Genomic DNA, 16546 nt, shown 5'->3' with positions numbered 1-16546 from the left:
GTGACAGGGCAAGACTCCATAGAAAGGAAAGAAAGAAAGAAAGGAAGAAAGGAAGGAAAGCAAGGAAAGAGAGGAGAGGAAAGGAAGGAAATTTGTTAACCAGTAGAAATGAATTTTTAAATCCATGTAATTGGCCATAATAATGGGTTGAAAGCAGGGAAAAGCATCCAATCTCAATAGATGTGAAACACATTGGACAGATTTTAACATTTACTAATGGAGCTGCAGTCGTGTTCTCCGAGTTCCTGTCTCTCTGCCAACGCCGCCCGGATGGCTTCCCAAAACCGCGACCCAGCAGCCACAAGTGTCACCGCCTCCCGTAAAGGAGCCGAGCCGAGCGGGGGCGCCGCCCAGGGTCCCGGGGCCAAAGGCTACAGCAGGAGCTGATGACCCTCATGATGTCTGGCGATAAAGGGATTTCCGCCTTCCCTGAATCAGACAACCTTTTCAAATGCATAGGGACCATTCATGGAGCAGCTGGAACAGGATATGAAGGCCTGAGGTATAAGCTCTCACTAGAGTTCCCCAGTGGCTACCCCTACAATGCGCCCACGGTGCAATTCCTCACACCCTGCTACCACCCCAACGTGGACACCCAGGGTGACATATGCCTGGACATCCTGAAGGACAAGTGGTCTGCCCTATATGACGTCAGGACCATTCTGCTCTCCATCCAGAGCCTTCTAGGAGAACCCAACATGGATAGTCCCTTGAACACACATGCTGCCGAGCTCTGGAAAAACCCCACAGCTTTTAAGAAGTACCTGCAAGAAACCTACTCAAAGCAGGTCACCAGCCAGGAGCCCTGACCCAGGCTGCCCAGCCTGTCCTTGTGTTGTCTTCTTAATTTTTCCTTAGATGGTCTGTCCTTTTTGTGATTTCTGTATAGGACTCTGTATCTTGAGCTGTGGTATTATTTTTGTTTTGTTTTTGTCTTTTAAATTAAGCCTCGGTTGAACCCTTGTGATGTATATTAAATAAATGCATTTTGGTCCTTTTTTTAAAAAAAAAAAAAAATTCACTAATGAATAAAAATCTAGGTATAGGAGGAAACTCTCAATCTAATAAAGGACATGTGCAAAAGCAACTGTAACAAACATCTGTAGGGAAACAGTTCCACCACAGTGTTCTGGTGACCTGCAGCTTATCTGAGTCTGGGAGGAATGCCCTGTGATCCTCCCAAGACAGCAGACGGTAGAAGGCCGATACAGAGCTGCTTCCAGGTCCTCTCTTCCCTGTCATCCTTAGAACCTGTCATGAGACAGTTTCTCACGGCATCCTGGGTTCTGACAATGCATAGAACCTTCAGCCCTGCCTAACTTAGAACAGAGCTGTAGAATACAAAACCCCTTAGCAGCAGCCCAGAATAGGCTCCTCATTAACACAGTACCCACAGCCCACACTGCAGGCGTCAGCCCCTCTTGTTGTGGTGTGTGGGACAAAGATCACAGGGAGCAGGCACCTTTGGCTTCTTCTTCCTTCTGCTGACGATGTAACAGAGAAACTGAGTCTGAAGAGGCTCGCTCTGTCTCTGCCAGTCAATCAGACAGGCAACGTCTTAGCCTTGCCTGGTCTTGTGGAAGTGTGCTTGACAACATCATACCTAACAACGAAAAGCTGAACGATTTCCCTTCGAGATGGGAAAAGACAATGCGTCTCCTATCTCTATTCAACAACGTGCCAGAAATCCTAGCCAGTGAAGAAAAGAAAAAGGTGTAAGAATTGTGAAGAAAAACAGAAAACAGTCATTGTTCACAAATGATATGGTTATATAAGTTGGAAAGCCAAAAGAATCTACAGATAAAATTATTATAAAGCTTGATCAGCAAAATACAGTCAGTACTCAAAATTCAGTTTTTTTTTTGTTTTTGTTTTTGTTTTTTTTTTTGAGATGGAGTCTCGCTCTGTCGCCCAGGCTGGAGTGCAGTGGCCGAATCTCAGCTCACTGCAAGCTCCGCCTCCCGGGTTCCCGCCATTCTCCTGCCTCAGCCTCCCAAGTAGCTGGGACTACAGGCGCCCGCCATCTCGCCCGGCTAGTTTTTTTGTATTTTTTTAGTAGAGACGGGGTTTCACCGTGTTAGCCAGGATGGTTTCGATCTCCTGACCTTGTGATCCGCCCGTCTCGGCCTCCGAAAGTGCTGGGATTACAGGCTTGAGCCACCGCGCCCGGCCTCAAAATTCAGTTTTATTTCAACATACCAACAAAAAAGTAAAATAACATTGATCTTAGAATTCTATTTATGATACCATCAGATACTTAGGACTAAATTTAACAAGATGTGTAATACTGCACAGAAAACTATAAAACATTACTGAGAGATATGAAATACAACATAAATAACAGGGATATCACATTCAATTAGTCAAAGATTCCACATTACAAAAAAGTAATTCTACCCAAATTAATCTACAAATCCAATTAAATTCTAATCAGGGTCCTAATATATTTCTTTTCTTTTTTTTTTTTTTTTAGTCCTTTTTTTTTTTTTTTTTTTGTATTTTTCATAGAGATACGGTTTCACTATGTTGCCCAGGCTGGTCTTGAACTCCTGGACTCAAGCAATCCACCCTCCTCAGCATCTCAAAGTGTTGGGATTACAGGCATAAGCCACAGTGCCTGGCCTCCTTAAGAAGTCTTAAATGGCAAGCCACAGAGTGAGGTGGAAATATTTGCAACACAAACAACCAAAGAAGGGATCATATCCAAAATATATAAGGAACTCCTATAATAAGAAAAAGAAAAAAGATAAACAAAATTGGGCAAGACATTGGAATATGCATTTCACAAAAGGTTTCCTAAGTAACCAACATAAAATTGTTCAACCTCATTAGTAATAAGTGAAAATGCAGATTAAAACCAAGAGATACTACTATAAATCCACCAGAATGGTTAAAGTTAATAATATTGACAATACTAAGTATTGGCAAAGATATGGAACAAAATGAACTCTCAAACACTCTTTGGAGCATGTAATTTTGTACAACCACAGAGGAGGAATACTGTTTGGCAATTATCTAAAATTGTACATATGCATATCCTATGACCTAGGACTTTCACTGCTGGCTAAATACACAAAAGAATTACATACACATATGCACTAAAACACTTGCACAAGGCAACGTGCAGTGGCTCACACCTGTAGTCCCAGCACTTTGGGAGGCCAAGGCAGGCAGATCACTTGAGCTCAGGAGTTCCAAGACCAGCCTGAGCAACAGGATAAAACTCCACCTCTACAAAAAAGTACCAAAAAAAAAAAAAAAAATAGCCAAGCATGGTGGTATGCACCTGTAGTCCCAATTACTTGGGAGGCCGAGGTGGGAGGATCACTTGAGCCCAGAAGGTCAAGGCTGCAGTAAGCCATGATCACAACACCGCACTCCAGTCTGGGTGACAGAGCAAAACTGTCTCAAAAAAAAAAAAGCCGGGCACGGGGGCTCACACCTGTAATCCCAGCACTTTGAGAGGCTGACGCAGGTGGATCATTTGAAGCCAGGAGTTCGAGACCAGTCTGGTCAACATGGCAAAACCCTATCTCTACTAAAAACACAAAACACAGCTGGGTGTGGTGGTGGGCACCTGTAATCCCAGCTACTCAGGAGGCTGAGGCAGGAGAATCGCCTAAACCCAGGAGACGGCGGTTGCAGTAAGCAGAGATCATACCACCGCACTCCAGCCTGGGCAACAGAGTGAGACTCCGTCTCAGAAAAAAAAAAAAAAAAGAGAGAGACTTTACAAGAACAGTCATAGTGGCATAATCCATAGTAGCCCAAAACTAGAAACAACCTAAATATCCATCAACAATATAATAAACTATGGTATACTTCTACAACAGAATACTATTTAGCAATGAAAATGAACAGCTGCATAAAATCTAAATCTTACAAACAAAACGTTGAGTCGAAACCAGACATGAATACATACAATATGATTCCATGCACATAAAGATGCACAATAGTCAAAACTATGCCAAAACTAAAAAGGTCTACACACACACACACAAAAGCAAGAAGGTAATTCCCCTACAATCAGGACAGAGATTCCCTTTATGAGACAAGGACTGGGCTATGATTGGGAAGCTTCGAGGAAAGCTTGTGGAATGCCGGTAAGGTCCTCATGCAGGACCCACATCATGGTTACACAAGTGTCTGATTCATACATTGTAAAGCTTTCTTTTTGTTCTACATACTTTTCTACATATGTGTTACATTCCAGAAGGGCTTCAAGGCCGGGCGCAGTGGCTCATGCCTGTAATCCCAGCATTTTGGGAGGCCAAGACAGGAGGATCATTTGAAGCTATGAATTCGACACCAGCCTGGGTAAAAAACCAAAACCTAATCTCTACAAAAAACAAGTTTTAAAATTATCCAGGGGCCGGGTGCGGTGGCTCACGCCTGTAATCCCAGCACTTTGGGAGGCCGAGACAGGCGGATCACGAGGTCAGGAGATCGAGACCAATCCTGGCTAACACGGTGAAACCCCGTCTCTACTAAAAAAAATACAAAAACTAGCCGGGCGAGGTGGCGGCGCCTGTAGTCCCAGCCACTCGGGAGGCTGAGGCAGAAGAATGGCGTGAACCTGGGAGGCGGAGCTTGCAGTGAGTGGAGATCGCACCACTGCACTCCAGCCTGGGCAACAGAGCGAGACTCCCTCTCAAAAAAAAAAAATTATCCAGGCAAGGCGGCAAGCACCAGTCGTCCTAGCTACTGAGGAGGCTGAGGCAGGAGGATCACTTGAGCCCAAGAGTTTGAGGATGCAATGAGCTTTGATCTCACCACTGCATCCAGCCTGGGTAACAGAGTGAGACCCTCTCTCTAAAAAACAAATTAAAAATAGGCTGGTCATAGTGGCTCACGCCTGTAATCCCAGCACTTTGCAAGGCTGAGGCGAGCGATCACCTGAGGTCAGGAATTTGAGACCAGCCTAGCCAACATGGTGAAACTCCATCTCAACTAAAAACAAAAATTAGCCAGGTGTGGTTGCCTATGCCTGTAATCCCAGCTACTTGGCAGACTGAGGTGGGAGAATCGCTTGAACCTGGGAGGTGAAGGTTGCTGTGAGACGAGATCGTGCCACTGCACTCCAGTCTGGGCAAAACTCCATCTCAAAAAAAAAAAAAAAAAAAGTTAATTAGTTAAAAATAAATACAAAAATAATGGCTTCAAGAAAGAATTCCTTCAAAAGATAAGTTATATTCCTACAGTAAAATTATGTTTAAGGGCTGAACTTTCATTTCTTGAGAAGTTTTTACAATTTCAGAGACACTTTTTTTTTTTGAGATGGAATCTTGCTCTGTCACCAGGCTGAGTGCAACGGCGTGATCTCGGCTCACTGTAACCTCCGCGTCCCAGGTTCAAGCGATTCTCCTGCCTCAGCCTCCCAAATAGCTGGGACTACAGGCGTACACCACTACGCCCTGCTAATTTTTGTATTTTTAGTAGAGACAGAGTTTCACCATGTTGGCCAGGATGCCAGAGACACTTAATTTAAGGTCACACAAATTTTCGTCCCATTGGGTTTTTTTTGTTTGTTTGTTTTTTTTTTTTTTGAGACAGGGTCTCGCTGTGTCACCCAGGCTGGAGTGCAGTGGTACAATCCCGGTTCACCGCAACCTCCGCCTCCAGGGTTCAAGGGTTCAAGCAATTCTCGTGCCTCAGCCTCCAGAGTAGCTGAGATTACAGGCATGCACCACCACACCCAGCTAGTTTTTCTTATTTTTTTAGTAGCGATGGGTTTTCACCATGTTGGTCAGGCTGGTCTTGAACTCCTGGCCTCAAGTGATCCACCCACCTCAGTCTGCCAAAGGGCTGGGATTACAGGCGTGAGCCACTGCACCTGGCCTGATTACCTTACTTCCATGCAAAAGGGCTTCCAAACATAAATGCATAACAATGAGAAAAAAATAAAAATAATATATACAAAAGGGCTGTCACATAAAAATTATCTATTCATCACTTAGCACACCGTAATCAAGAAAGTTAAAAGGAATACAGGTGTTTAGGTTCATTCTTTGGTGAACAAGTAAAAATGACTGTTCAAGAGTTGCCACCTTTCTGAAGCACAGCCCTGATCATGCGTCTCCTACTAAAAAATCCTCAACAGCTACACACGCAGTATCTTAAGATTGGAAGGAACCTTAAAAATTACCTAGTGGGCCGGGCACGGTGGCTCACACCTGGAATCCTAGCACTCACTCTGGGAGGCCAAGGCGGGCGGATCACCTGAGGTCGGGAGTTCGAGACCAGCCTGACCAACATGGAGAAATCCCGTCTCTACTAAAAATACAAAATTAGTGGGCGTGGTAGCGCATGCCTATAATCCCATCTACTCGGGAGGCTGAGGCAGGAGAATCGCTTGAACCCGGGAGGCGGAGGTTGCAGTGAGCCGAGATCACACCACTGCACTCCAGCCTGGGCGACAAGAGCGAAACTCCATCTCAAAAAAGAAAAAATTCACCTAGCACCAGATTCAATGCTTGCAACCTAGAAGAGGATGTACTACCTCATAAAAACATTCACACAGCCATGGCTTTAAAAAAATAAAAAGGAATAGTAAAATGGAAGGTGGAGGAGAGGGAGAAATCAAGAACACCACATACATTTCCACTTAAGCACCCAGTGGTGTCATTTAACAAATTAAGAAACCCCAGAGGAAGTGCAGGAATCATACATTCTGTTCTGGATGTGCTCAGTTTAAGGGGCATCCAAATGGAAACATTCAGTGGCAATTAGATATAGTGGTCCTCAGACTCCGGAGAGAGGTAAAAACTGAAGACATAAAAATGAATACTCAGCATACAGATGAAAAATGAAACAAAGTGATGAGAAAGCCCAAAGAAATTCAGACATTTAATAAATGAGCATAGAATGACTCAAAAGGTGACTGAGAGGCCAGGCACAGTGGCTCACACCTGTAATCCCAACACTTTGGGAGGCTGAGGAGGACAGATTGCCTGAAGCCAGGAGTTCCAGACCAGCCTGGCCAACACGGTGAAACCCCATCTTCACTAAAAATACAAAAATTAGCTGGGTGTGGTGATGCACACCTGTAATCCCAGCTACTTGAGAGGCTAAGGCAAGAGAATCACTTGAAACCAGGAGGCGGAGGTTGCAGTGAGCCAAGATTGTGCCACTGCACCCCAGTCTGGGCGACAGAGCAAGACTCTGCCTCAAAAAAAAAAAAAAAAAGTGACAGAGAAAGAGCCCAGAGAACCAGCAAGACAAACAGAAAAGGGCTCTGAAGACCTCAAAAGAAGAGGGAGCTTTACAAAGGAAGGAGAGGTGTCCCCTCTGTCATATGTTGCTGTGGTAGGCAGTCCTGAAATGGCTATGAATGATCTTGCCATTGTGAAATCCCGCCTTGAGTGTGCCGGACCTAGTGACTGGCTGATAACAGAATACATCAGGTGATAGCACATCACTTCCAAGATAAGGTTACAAAAAGATTCTGGCTAATATCTGTCCTCTTTCCTGACAGAGCTTTTGATACAGAAGTAGCGAGATATCATATTTTAAGTAATCATATTTTAAGTAATCGTATGCAGAAACCCAAATGGCAAGGGACTGATCTCTCCAGCAAGCAGCCAACAAGGACCTGAGGCCTGCCAATTGCCTCGTGAGTGAGCATGGAAACAGCCTCCCCAAGTAGAGCTTTGAGATGACTGCAGCCTTGTAAGAGATCCCGAATCATAGGTACCAACCACACCCACATTCCTGACCTACAAAAACTGTGAAACAATAAACGTTTCTTAAGTTAGGGGGTAATTTGTTACATAGCCAATAGACAACTAGCACAGCTGCTAAGAGGTTAAACAAGAACAGGATAAACAATAAAATAGACATTGGCTATTGTCATACATATTTTCACTAGCTATTTTCAGTTTCACTGAAATGGTGATAGAAACAAGACAGAAATAGGTTGAGAAGGAAGTCACAGGTGAAGAAATGGAGATATATAGCAAATGCAGACAACTCAAACAGCTTGTAAAGCAGAGGGCAACTTAGAGCAATAAAGTATGAATCTGGAGTCTTTTATCAAGATAAAGAGACATTTTAAAGTTTAAATGATAATAACATGAAGCCAATAGGGTGGAAAAATACACTCTCATGGAACTCCATTCTTTAATCGAGAAACTCTGGCCGGGCGCAGTGGCTCACGCCTGTAATCCCAGCACTTTGGGAGGCCGAGGTGGGTGGATCACCTGAGGTCAGGAGCTCAAGACCAGCCTAACCAACATGGAGAAACCCCGTCTCTACTAAAAATACAAAATTAGCCAGGCCTGGTTATTTTTGGTGGCGCATGCCTGTAATCCCAGTTACTCGGGAGGCTGAGGCAGGAGAATTGCTTGAATCCGGGAGGTGGAGGTTGCGGTGAGCCGAGATCACGCCATTGCACTCCAGCCTGGGCAAAAAGAGCGAAACTCCGCCTCAAAAAAAGAAACTCTCTAAAAGTTCTCAACCCTCAACTTCCTTGGGAAATGTTCTTGCTACCTCTGCCTTAACTGAAACCTGGCTTTCCAATCAGGACACCTCTTCTCATATAGTCCTTTTAAGACAAAGCTACTCAGCCTCTTACACTCCACACCTAATACTGGGAAATGAGGACGGTACCTTCCTTTCTGCCAGTGCCAGTTGCAGACCACTGTTCCTGAATCCTCATGTAAATGGCTTAGCCTAATTCTCATGCTATTCAGCAGCAGAGTCTTTGACCTCTACCTCTTCACTATCAGCTAATGACCACCTGGACATCCCTCATACTCAGTGAGGACATGCTGGCAACTAGTTCACAGCTGCCATTATCCTCTATGCCACCAGTTTTGCTACCATCCTATGTCATTTCTTTTTTTTTTTTTTTTTTTTTTTGAGACGGAGTCTCGCTCTGTCGCCCAGGCTGGAGTGCAGTGGCCGGATCTCAGCTCACTGCAAGCTCCGCCTCCCGGGTTCACGCCATTCTCCTGCCTCAGCCTCCCAAGTAGCTGGGACTACAGGCGCCGCCACCTCGCCCGGCTAGTGTTTTTTTGTAGTTTTTAGTAGAGACGGGGTTTCACCATGTCAGCCAGGATGGTCTCGATCTCCTGACCTCGTGATCCGCCCGTCTCGGCCTCCCAAAGTGCTGGGATTACAGGCTTGAGCCACCGTGCCCGGCCCATCCTGTGTCATTTTAATAAATATATGGATGAGTTGTCCAACGCCAAGTTCCTCAAACCCATGATCCTCAACAAGCACTTCTGTATTTCCTGGGGATAGCCATTCAACAGGTTGTGAATTCACATTATTATGCTAGCATCCATTCATTCACCAAGTATTTAATAAGTATCTAATAGATAGTTCCTGTCCTCAAGAAATCTAGGACACATATGTTCACACTTTCCACAAAGATGGCATGAAAAACCCTAACTGACATCTAGATAAATTCCAACTACTGCATTTCCTTTATTTATCAGTCAAGTAACCAAGTCAATTCTAGGCAACTACTGTCTGATGTGACTTAGTGAATCCACGTTTCATCCTAGCAGTCACTATTTCCCTTGACAGGCTTCTAAAACTATCTTTTAAATAGTCTATTCTAAAACAGTGCCTGGGCAACATAATGACGCCTTGTCTCTCTACAAATTTTTTTTTAATTAGCCGGGCATGGTGGCACATGGCTACAGTCCCAGCTACTCCGGAGGCTGAGGTGGGAAGATCGTTTGAGCCCAGGAATTCAAGGTTGCAGTAAGCTATAGCCACAACACTGCATTCCAGACTGAATAACGGACAAAGACCCTTCTCAAAAAGTATAAAATATCGCCAGTGTTCAATATCCAAGTGGAAGATAAAATATTTTACATTTATGCAATTTTAAACTAGGTAATGAATGTCATATTACACAAAACTTCACTAGTTAAAAAGAAAAAATAAGAAACTGCAAAAAGTGATTGCCTACAGAAAGAACTAGATGGGATAGGAGAGACTTAACTGTATATTCTCTTACACTTTCTAATTTAGCACATATATTACCTATTTCTTAAAATAAGTGTACATAAAATTAACAACAATAAAAAGTCATGTACCTTTCCTTAGTACTTTCAGGTTGCCTATTTTGTTCTGAAAAGAATGCATTTTTTTAAAATTAGAGATGGGGTCTCACTATGTTGCCCAGGCTGGAGTGCAGTGGCTACACACATATGCAATCATAGCACACTATAGCCTTGATCTCTTGGACTCAAGCAATCCTCCTGCCTCAGCCTCCAGAGCAGCTGGAACTACAGGCATGTGACACCGTGCCTGGCTGAAATATTTCTTAAAAATCAACCTGGAGCGGGAAGCAGGGAGAGGGGAGGGATAGCATTAGGTGATATACCTAACGTAAATGACAAGTTAATGGGTGCAGCACACCAACATGGCACATGGATACATATGTAATAAACCCGCACTTTGTGCACATGTACCCTAGAACATAAAGTATAAAAAAAAGAAAAAAAAAATCAACCCGGAGAATGAGGCCAGGTGCGGTGGCTCATGCCTGTAATCCCAGCACTTTGGGAGGCCGAGGCGGGTGGATCACGAGGTCAGGAGATCAAGCATCCTGGCTAACACAGTGAAACCCTGTCTCTACTAAAAATACAACCCAAAAAAAAAAAAAAAAATAGCCAAGCATGGTGGCGGGCACCTGTAGTTCCAGCTACTCTGGAGGCTGAGGCAGGAGAATGGCGTGAACCCAGGAGGCAGGGCTTGCAGTGAGCTGAGATTGCACCACTGCCCTCCAGCCTGGGCGATAGAGCAAGACTCCCTCTCAAAAAAAAAAAACCCAGAGAAGTAAAAAACTAAAAGTAAAAGACTCTTATATTTGTTTCATCTATCTCACACTAAAACGTATTTAGTCATTTCTCTGTTATTAGACGTTATAATCAAGCAGAATTCTCTCTTATTCAACATTCTGACACAACTTGAAACGACGACACAGTTGATCGTTCCCTCCTTCTTGAAAGCTTCCTTTCCTTCACTTCTAGAACATCACACTCCCCTGGTTTTCCTCGGAACTCAATGATTTCTCATCACTCTCCTTTACTGGTTCCCCTTCATTTCCCCCCATGTATCTAGAAGGTAAGTTTCATGAAGGTGAAGATTTTTGTCAGGTTTATATCCCCAACGCCTAAAAAGGTACAGAGAAGAACCATACTCACTAAGTAACTTCTGAATGAACAACGGAATGAATCAGCCCCCAAGGCTCAGACGCTTGGATCTCTTCTCTACCAAAATGCACTCCCCTGATGATCTCACCTATCTCATAATTGTAAGTACTACAAATAAGCTGAAAACAGTCACATTTCTCACTCTTCCTGGACATCACCCTGAACTTCTGGTTTCTCCACAAACATGCTCCACCAATTACCATCTCCATTTAAGTTACTGGCAACTTTATTCTTCTAGTTACTCAGGCCAAAAGCCTTATTCTTTATTCTTCTGTTTGGCCCACATCCCACAAACAATCACCAACAAATTCTACAGGTCTACCCGCAAAATATATCCAAAATCCAACCCCTTCTCAGCATTTCACCTTGGTCAGAGATACCCTCACCTGGAACAGTACAACATAAGCTCCTGACTACTGCCCTTACTTTTATTTATTTATTATTTATTTGAGATAGCCTCCCTCCCTCTGTCACCCAGGCTGGAGTGCAACGACAGAATGACAGCTCATTGCAACCTCAAACTCAAGTGATCCTCCTGCCTCAGTCTCCTGAGTAGCTGAGAATGTAGGCACATACTGCCATGCTTTTTTTTTTTTTTTTTTTTTTAAGACAGAGTCTTCCTCTGTCACCTAGGCTGGAGTGCAATGGCACAGTCTCCACTCACTGCGACCTCCGCCTCCTGGGTTCAAGAGATTTTCCTGCCTCAGCCTTTCGAGTAGCCAGGATTATAGCCATGTGCCACCACCCCCAGCTAATTTTCTGTATTTTTAGTAAAGACGGGGGTTTCACCAAGTTGATCAGGCTGGTCTCGAACTCCTGACTTCACGATCCGCCTGCCTCCCAAAGTGCTGGGATTACAGGCATGAGCCACTGCGCCTGGCCTAATTTTTTTATTTTTGTACACACATGGTGTCACTACATTGCTCGGCCATCCTCCCACCTCGGCCTCCCAAAGTGCTGGGAGACCTGTTCACTACTATGATACCAGCCTCTAGAATATGTGGTACATAATATGTATTTAATATATACTTAAGTAAAAATAGTATTCACAGTAAAACTTCAAATGATGTTAGTGAACCAGCTAATTATGTGCCCAAACTATTCTAAATACATGAATTAATTCACATTCATTTGACCAGTTTAAGAGATTAGGTACTACTATTATTATTTCTATTTTGCAGATGAAGAAATTGAGGCACAAGTTAAGGATGGGAAATAAACAACATTAAGCAGTTTGCCCTACATCATACCATGGCAAAGCCAGGATTTGAACTCAGGCACTCTGACCCCAGAACCCACACTCTAGTACACTGAAAGACTTGGTGACCAACAGACTGCAATTATATTCCACAGACACACACACAAAAAGACATAAAGAAAATGATATTCCACATAATCTGTATGCTAAGTTTATTATATGTCTCTGAAAATTGATAATCAGTACTGATTCTTAATTAACCAAAATACTTCATTCCTGAATCTTTCTCCATTAATGTTTCTGATGGAATATGTGTAAAATACACATTTAACAACTCTCATACTACTTCTAAAAGTAAACATAGTGTAAAACCAAGCAGCTGTTGCTATGAGAACCTTCACTTTTTTTTTTTTTTTTCTGAGACAGAGTCTCGCTCTGTGAGCCAGGCTGGAGAGCAGTGGCGCAATCTCAGCTCAGTGCAACCTCCACCTCCAAGGTTCAAGCGATTCTTCTGCCTCAGCCTCCCGAGTAGCTGGCGTTACAGGTGTGCGCCACCATGCCTGGCTAATTTTTGTATTTTAAGTAGAGATGAGGTTTCACCATGTTGGCCAGGTTAGTCTCGAACTCCTGACCTTGTGATCCGCCTGCCTCAGCCTCCCAAAGTGCTGGGATTACAAGCGTGAGCCACCGAGCCCAGCTGAGAACCTTCACTTTTAAGTTTGCAGTATTAATGCTGAATTAACAGACTGGCATACTTATCTATAACATAGGTAATGAAGGAAAAAAAAAAGAACACCTCAGTAGACTCAACAAGGAATCACAAGTAATGACTAGCAAGCAACATTTTTTGAAAAATAAAATGTAGGCACAAGAAATGCTAAACGAAATAGCTTACTTTTACCTTAGACTTTCCCCAAATTATGTGATTTCATTCCTACAAGGACAAGAATCACAGCTTATTACCAGCCATGCAAATGTCATTTTAGGAGTACACGTTTTACCCAGTATCTTAGTTCACATTTGTCCCAATTAATTAAGTTTACGTATAATTTAAAAGCCAAAACTAGATATGTCAATTTTAAGTTTTCCTTCTAACTAATCCAAAGTCAAAACTATTCACTTTACCAAATGAATTAACTGAATACAGTTAATTATTTATTTATAATTATAAATTGGACCACATACTTTCTCAATAACTATTATGTCCCGTTTCCCATACCTCTCTACAAAGTAGAAGTATTTGCTGGAAGACAATAATCTGCTCATTAAGGAGGCACTTAGAAAAAGCAATGATCTGCAACTACTGAAACTCATTATCTGTATATTTCTCTTTTGGGTTAAGGAAAACACTTCTCTGGCTATTTTTCCAAATAAACTGGGTAAGCCTTGGGAAAGTCACTGCTTAAATACCACTTTCTGACAGCTCCTCTTCCTCCATTAATAAATTATTGAGAGCCATGTCTACTTCCATCCATTACATAATACATGTCCATCATGGGACCTGTTTTCTGAACAAGAACTAGCTTAAATGACACTAACTGATAAGTAGAGTCAGTGAATACTGTAACCTAACAGGGGGCACGAATCCAGAAAACAAGATTCTGATTACAGTGAAAGAGTGATGTGAAGAACACTGAACACTGCTTATTCTTAGTAATATTTCCATACAAAGTGAGACACATGCCCCCAAAATGTTTTTAAAGCACTTGACTCCAAGAACATTTCTCTGAAATTCAGGGGCCTACCAAAAAAAAAGTTCCATTTCATTTTAAAGTGTTTTAATAAAGACCGCAAGAAGTATAACTGCAAATGAGAAATAAAATTTCAACAATTTAGCACTGAACACAAAATGTCTAAAAGTCAAGGTCTACTGAGCAACACGCTGTAAAAGACGGTTGTACTTTAAAACATTTCAGCATTTTTCATATAAGTAGCTCCAACAGAACTGCTCAAATTGTTCACTTTATCCACCCAAAGCAGTCAACCACAACCACCTGCAACTATTATTCAGCAACGTGCCTTCCAAAGCAACCACCTGAGTCTGGGGCCTTCTCTCAAGGGGCCAGGATAAAGCCTCTAAAAGGGTGGTATAAAGAGATCTTTTAGGCATAGGGGGGAAAAAAACCTGGAAGACACCACCTTGAAGGAGCTAAGTGTAATGCGACCAAATGGTGGCTGCCAGAACGAAGTTGTCTAAACCGAAGATCTCCCTCTTGGGTGTGAAACTTTCAGATCCATCCACACTCAGTTTACCTGGGCCAAAGCACCTTCCCTCTCCGACCCCCTACCCACCCCGCCAGAAGAAAAAGAATCGAACTCTTAAGTAGAAACGTGACAGATCTAGTGCAATAAAATCGGTTCCCCGACTGCCTCAAAGGTAACATGCACAGCTGCTCGTCCTTTTGAAATACAACACTTCATCTTTTATCTCACCATTTCATCAAAAAGAAAAGAATCATCTTCAGCATTTTACATCACTCACCTAACCCAAAGATCCACCCTGACCGCACCCCAACCTCATGGCTCTCCAATTTCTCCGTCTCCCCACTACCTCGTCCGCAGCTTCACTAGTCCTAAGCCTCCCAACCCTCCGCTCCCCAAGTGCCCAGAGCCCCAGACCCCAGTCCCCGACCTCCCGCCCCAGGATCCCCACATCGACCGCCTCGGCTCCCGCCCAATCCCGGAGCCCGGCTGGGTGGAGCCCGCGGGTGGGCACCGTGGTCTGGGTGGGGCCCACCCCTCCCCACCCCTCCCCACCCCCCGGGCTGGCCAGGAGGGGGAGGGGGTCTCGAAGCCTCACCTACAGCTCCGCCCCTCCCCGGGGGCGCGTCGCCCAGCCCAGCCCGGGCCGTGAGCAAGAAGCTGGGTAGGAAAGGCGAAAGCCTCAGCGCTAGCGACAGGGGGGAAGCTCTGGGTCCCGCGCGACTTCCGCGCTGCCCCCGCCGTCGCGGCCGTCTCACCCTTCTCAGGGCTGCCGCTGCTGCTGCTGCCGCCGCTGCCGCCCGGGCGCCGCCGCCGCCGCCACTACCGCCGCCGCCGCCACTACCGCCACCGCCGCCGCCGCCACAGCACGGCCCGGGCGCCCGCGACGTCACCGCGCCCCGCCCCCTGCGCGAGACACCTAGCCCCGCCCCCAGCCCCGCCGCGGGGCGCCGCGCGCCTCCCCGGGCTCCCGGCCCGGCTGCCTCCCTTTCCCTCAGCCTCCCGGGAGCGTGACGCGGCGGCTGGGGGGCCTCCGGGCGCCTTCTGGAGCACGCGGGTGAGGAACTGGGAAGCGGGGGAAATTCGGCGCCACGGCGATGGATCAGCACCGAAACAGAACGATGGGCGCGGAGCGTCCCTGCGTACACACACGCATACACCCTTACACACACGACCCCTGCGGCCCCGGGAGGGGAGAGCCGGGGTCGGCTCCGCGAGCGCAGGGCGGCGCTTGTCTCTTCCTGCTTGCCGTAGGAAGTGGACGCTGGAAGCCCGAGGAGCCGCTTGGCGTCTTCCCGAACCTAAGTGGCGCCCCACCCCCTTCTTCTCGTGGCCCGTTACCCACGCCCGGGGCCGCCAAGCGCCGCGGGAGCAGCGCTGGGACCGACCCTGGCTGCTAGGGGCACGCTTTGTTCCACGAAAGCTGGTTTTTTGCCCCTTAGCTTGGCGGAACGTGGCCGCGAAATTAGTGGGCATCTGACCTGAGACTCGCGGGGCTGCGCACGCGGGCATCGCCGAGGACCCCAGCAATGGACGTCGTGTTCTGTGGTGATCCGGCCAGGACGCGGGGAGCGTGGGCGGAAATTAGTGTCCACGTTCCGACCCTGCGCTGTGCCAAACGCAGCTTCGGGAGCCTCCGACAGCTAGGCGAGTCGGCGGGCGGCTGGGGCCTGGTGCAACCCGATTTTCTCGTGCAGACTCGCAGCCGGGTTGGGTTTTTTTGTTTTTTTTTTTTTTTTGGAGCCGTGCAGAGGGTAGCTACAGCCATTAATTTAAGGATGTAGATAAGCTATCTCTAAACCAAGAAAGTGAGAATGGTGTGAATTATGTTTATTCCCAGCCTTCCAGTGTTTATTAAAATAATTCTCGGTGTCCTTAAAAGGAGTTAAAAGCCATCATTTTACTCCTACTTACCTCCGCCACCGTAATTAACCACCGTAATTAACCACTGCCTCATAATCCCACTAACAAATTC

General features: G+C 45.4%; 1 protein-coding gene and 1 pseudogene across 1 annotated transcript in view; one reads left to right on the top strand and one right to left on the bottom strand.

The window, feature by feature from the left end:
- ERC1 (ELKS/RAB6-interacting/CAST family member 1) overlaps window positions 1-15395 on the bottom strand; it is a 545652-nt gene extending 530257 nt beyond the window's left edge. The window contains exon 1 of the mRNA XM_023182988.1: window positions 15170-15395. The gene's annotated coding sequence lies outside the window, so the exon portion shown is untranslated. The remainder of the gene's footprint in view (window positions 1-15169) is intronic.
- On the top strand, window positions 271-900 carry LOC111520319 (annotated as a pseudogene).
- Window positions 15396-16546: the final 1151 nt, after the last annotated feature.

This window comes from Piliocolobus tephrosceles, chromosome 10 (assembly GCF_002776525.5).
Source record: "Piliocolobus tephrosceles isolate RC106 chromosome 10, ASM277652v3, whole genome shotgun sequence".
NCBI lineage: Eukaryota > Metazoa > Chordata > Mammalia > Primates > Cercopithecidae > Piliocolobus > Piliocolobus tephrosceles.
Note: the sequence above shows the minus strand (reverse complement) of the source record. Positions and strands in the feature narration are given on the sequence as shown.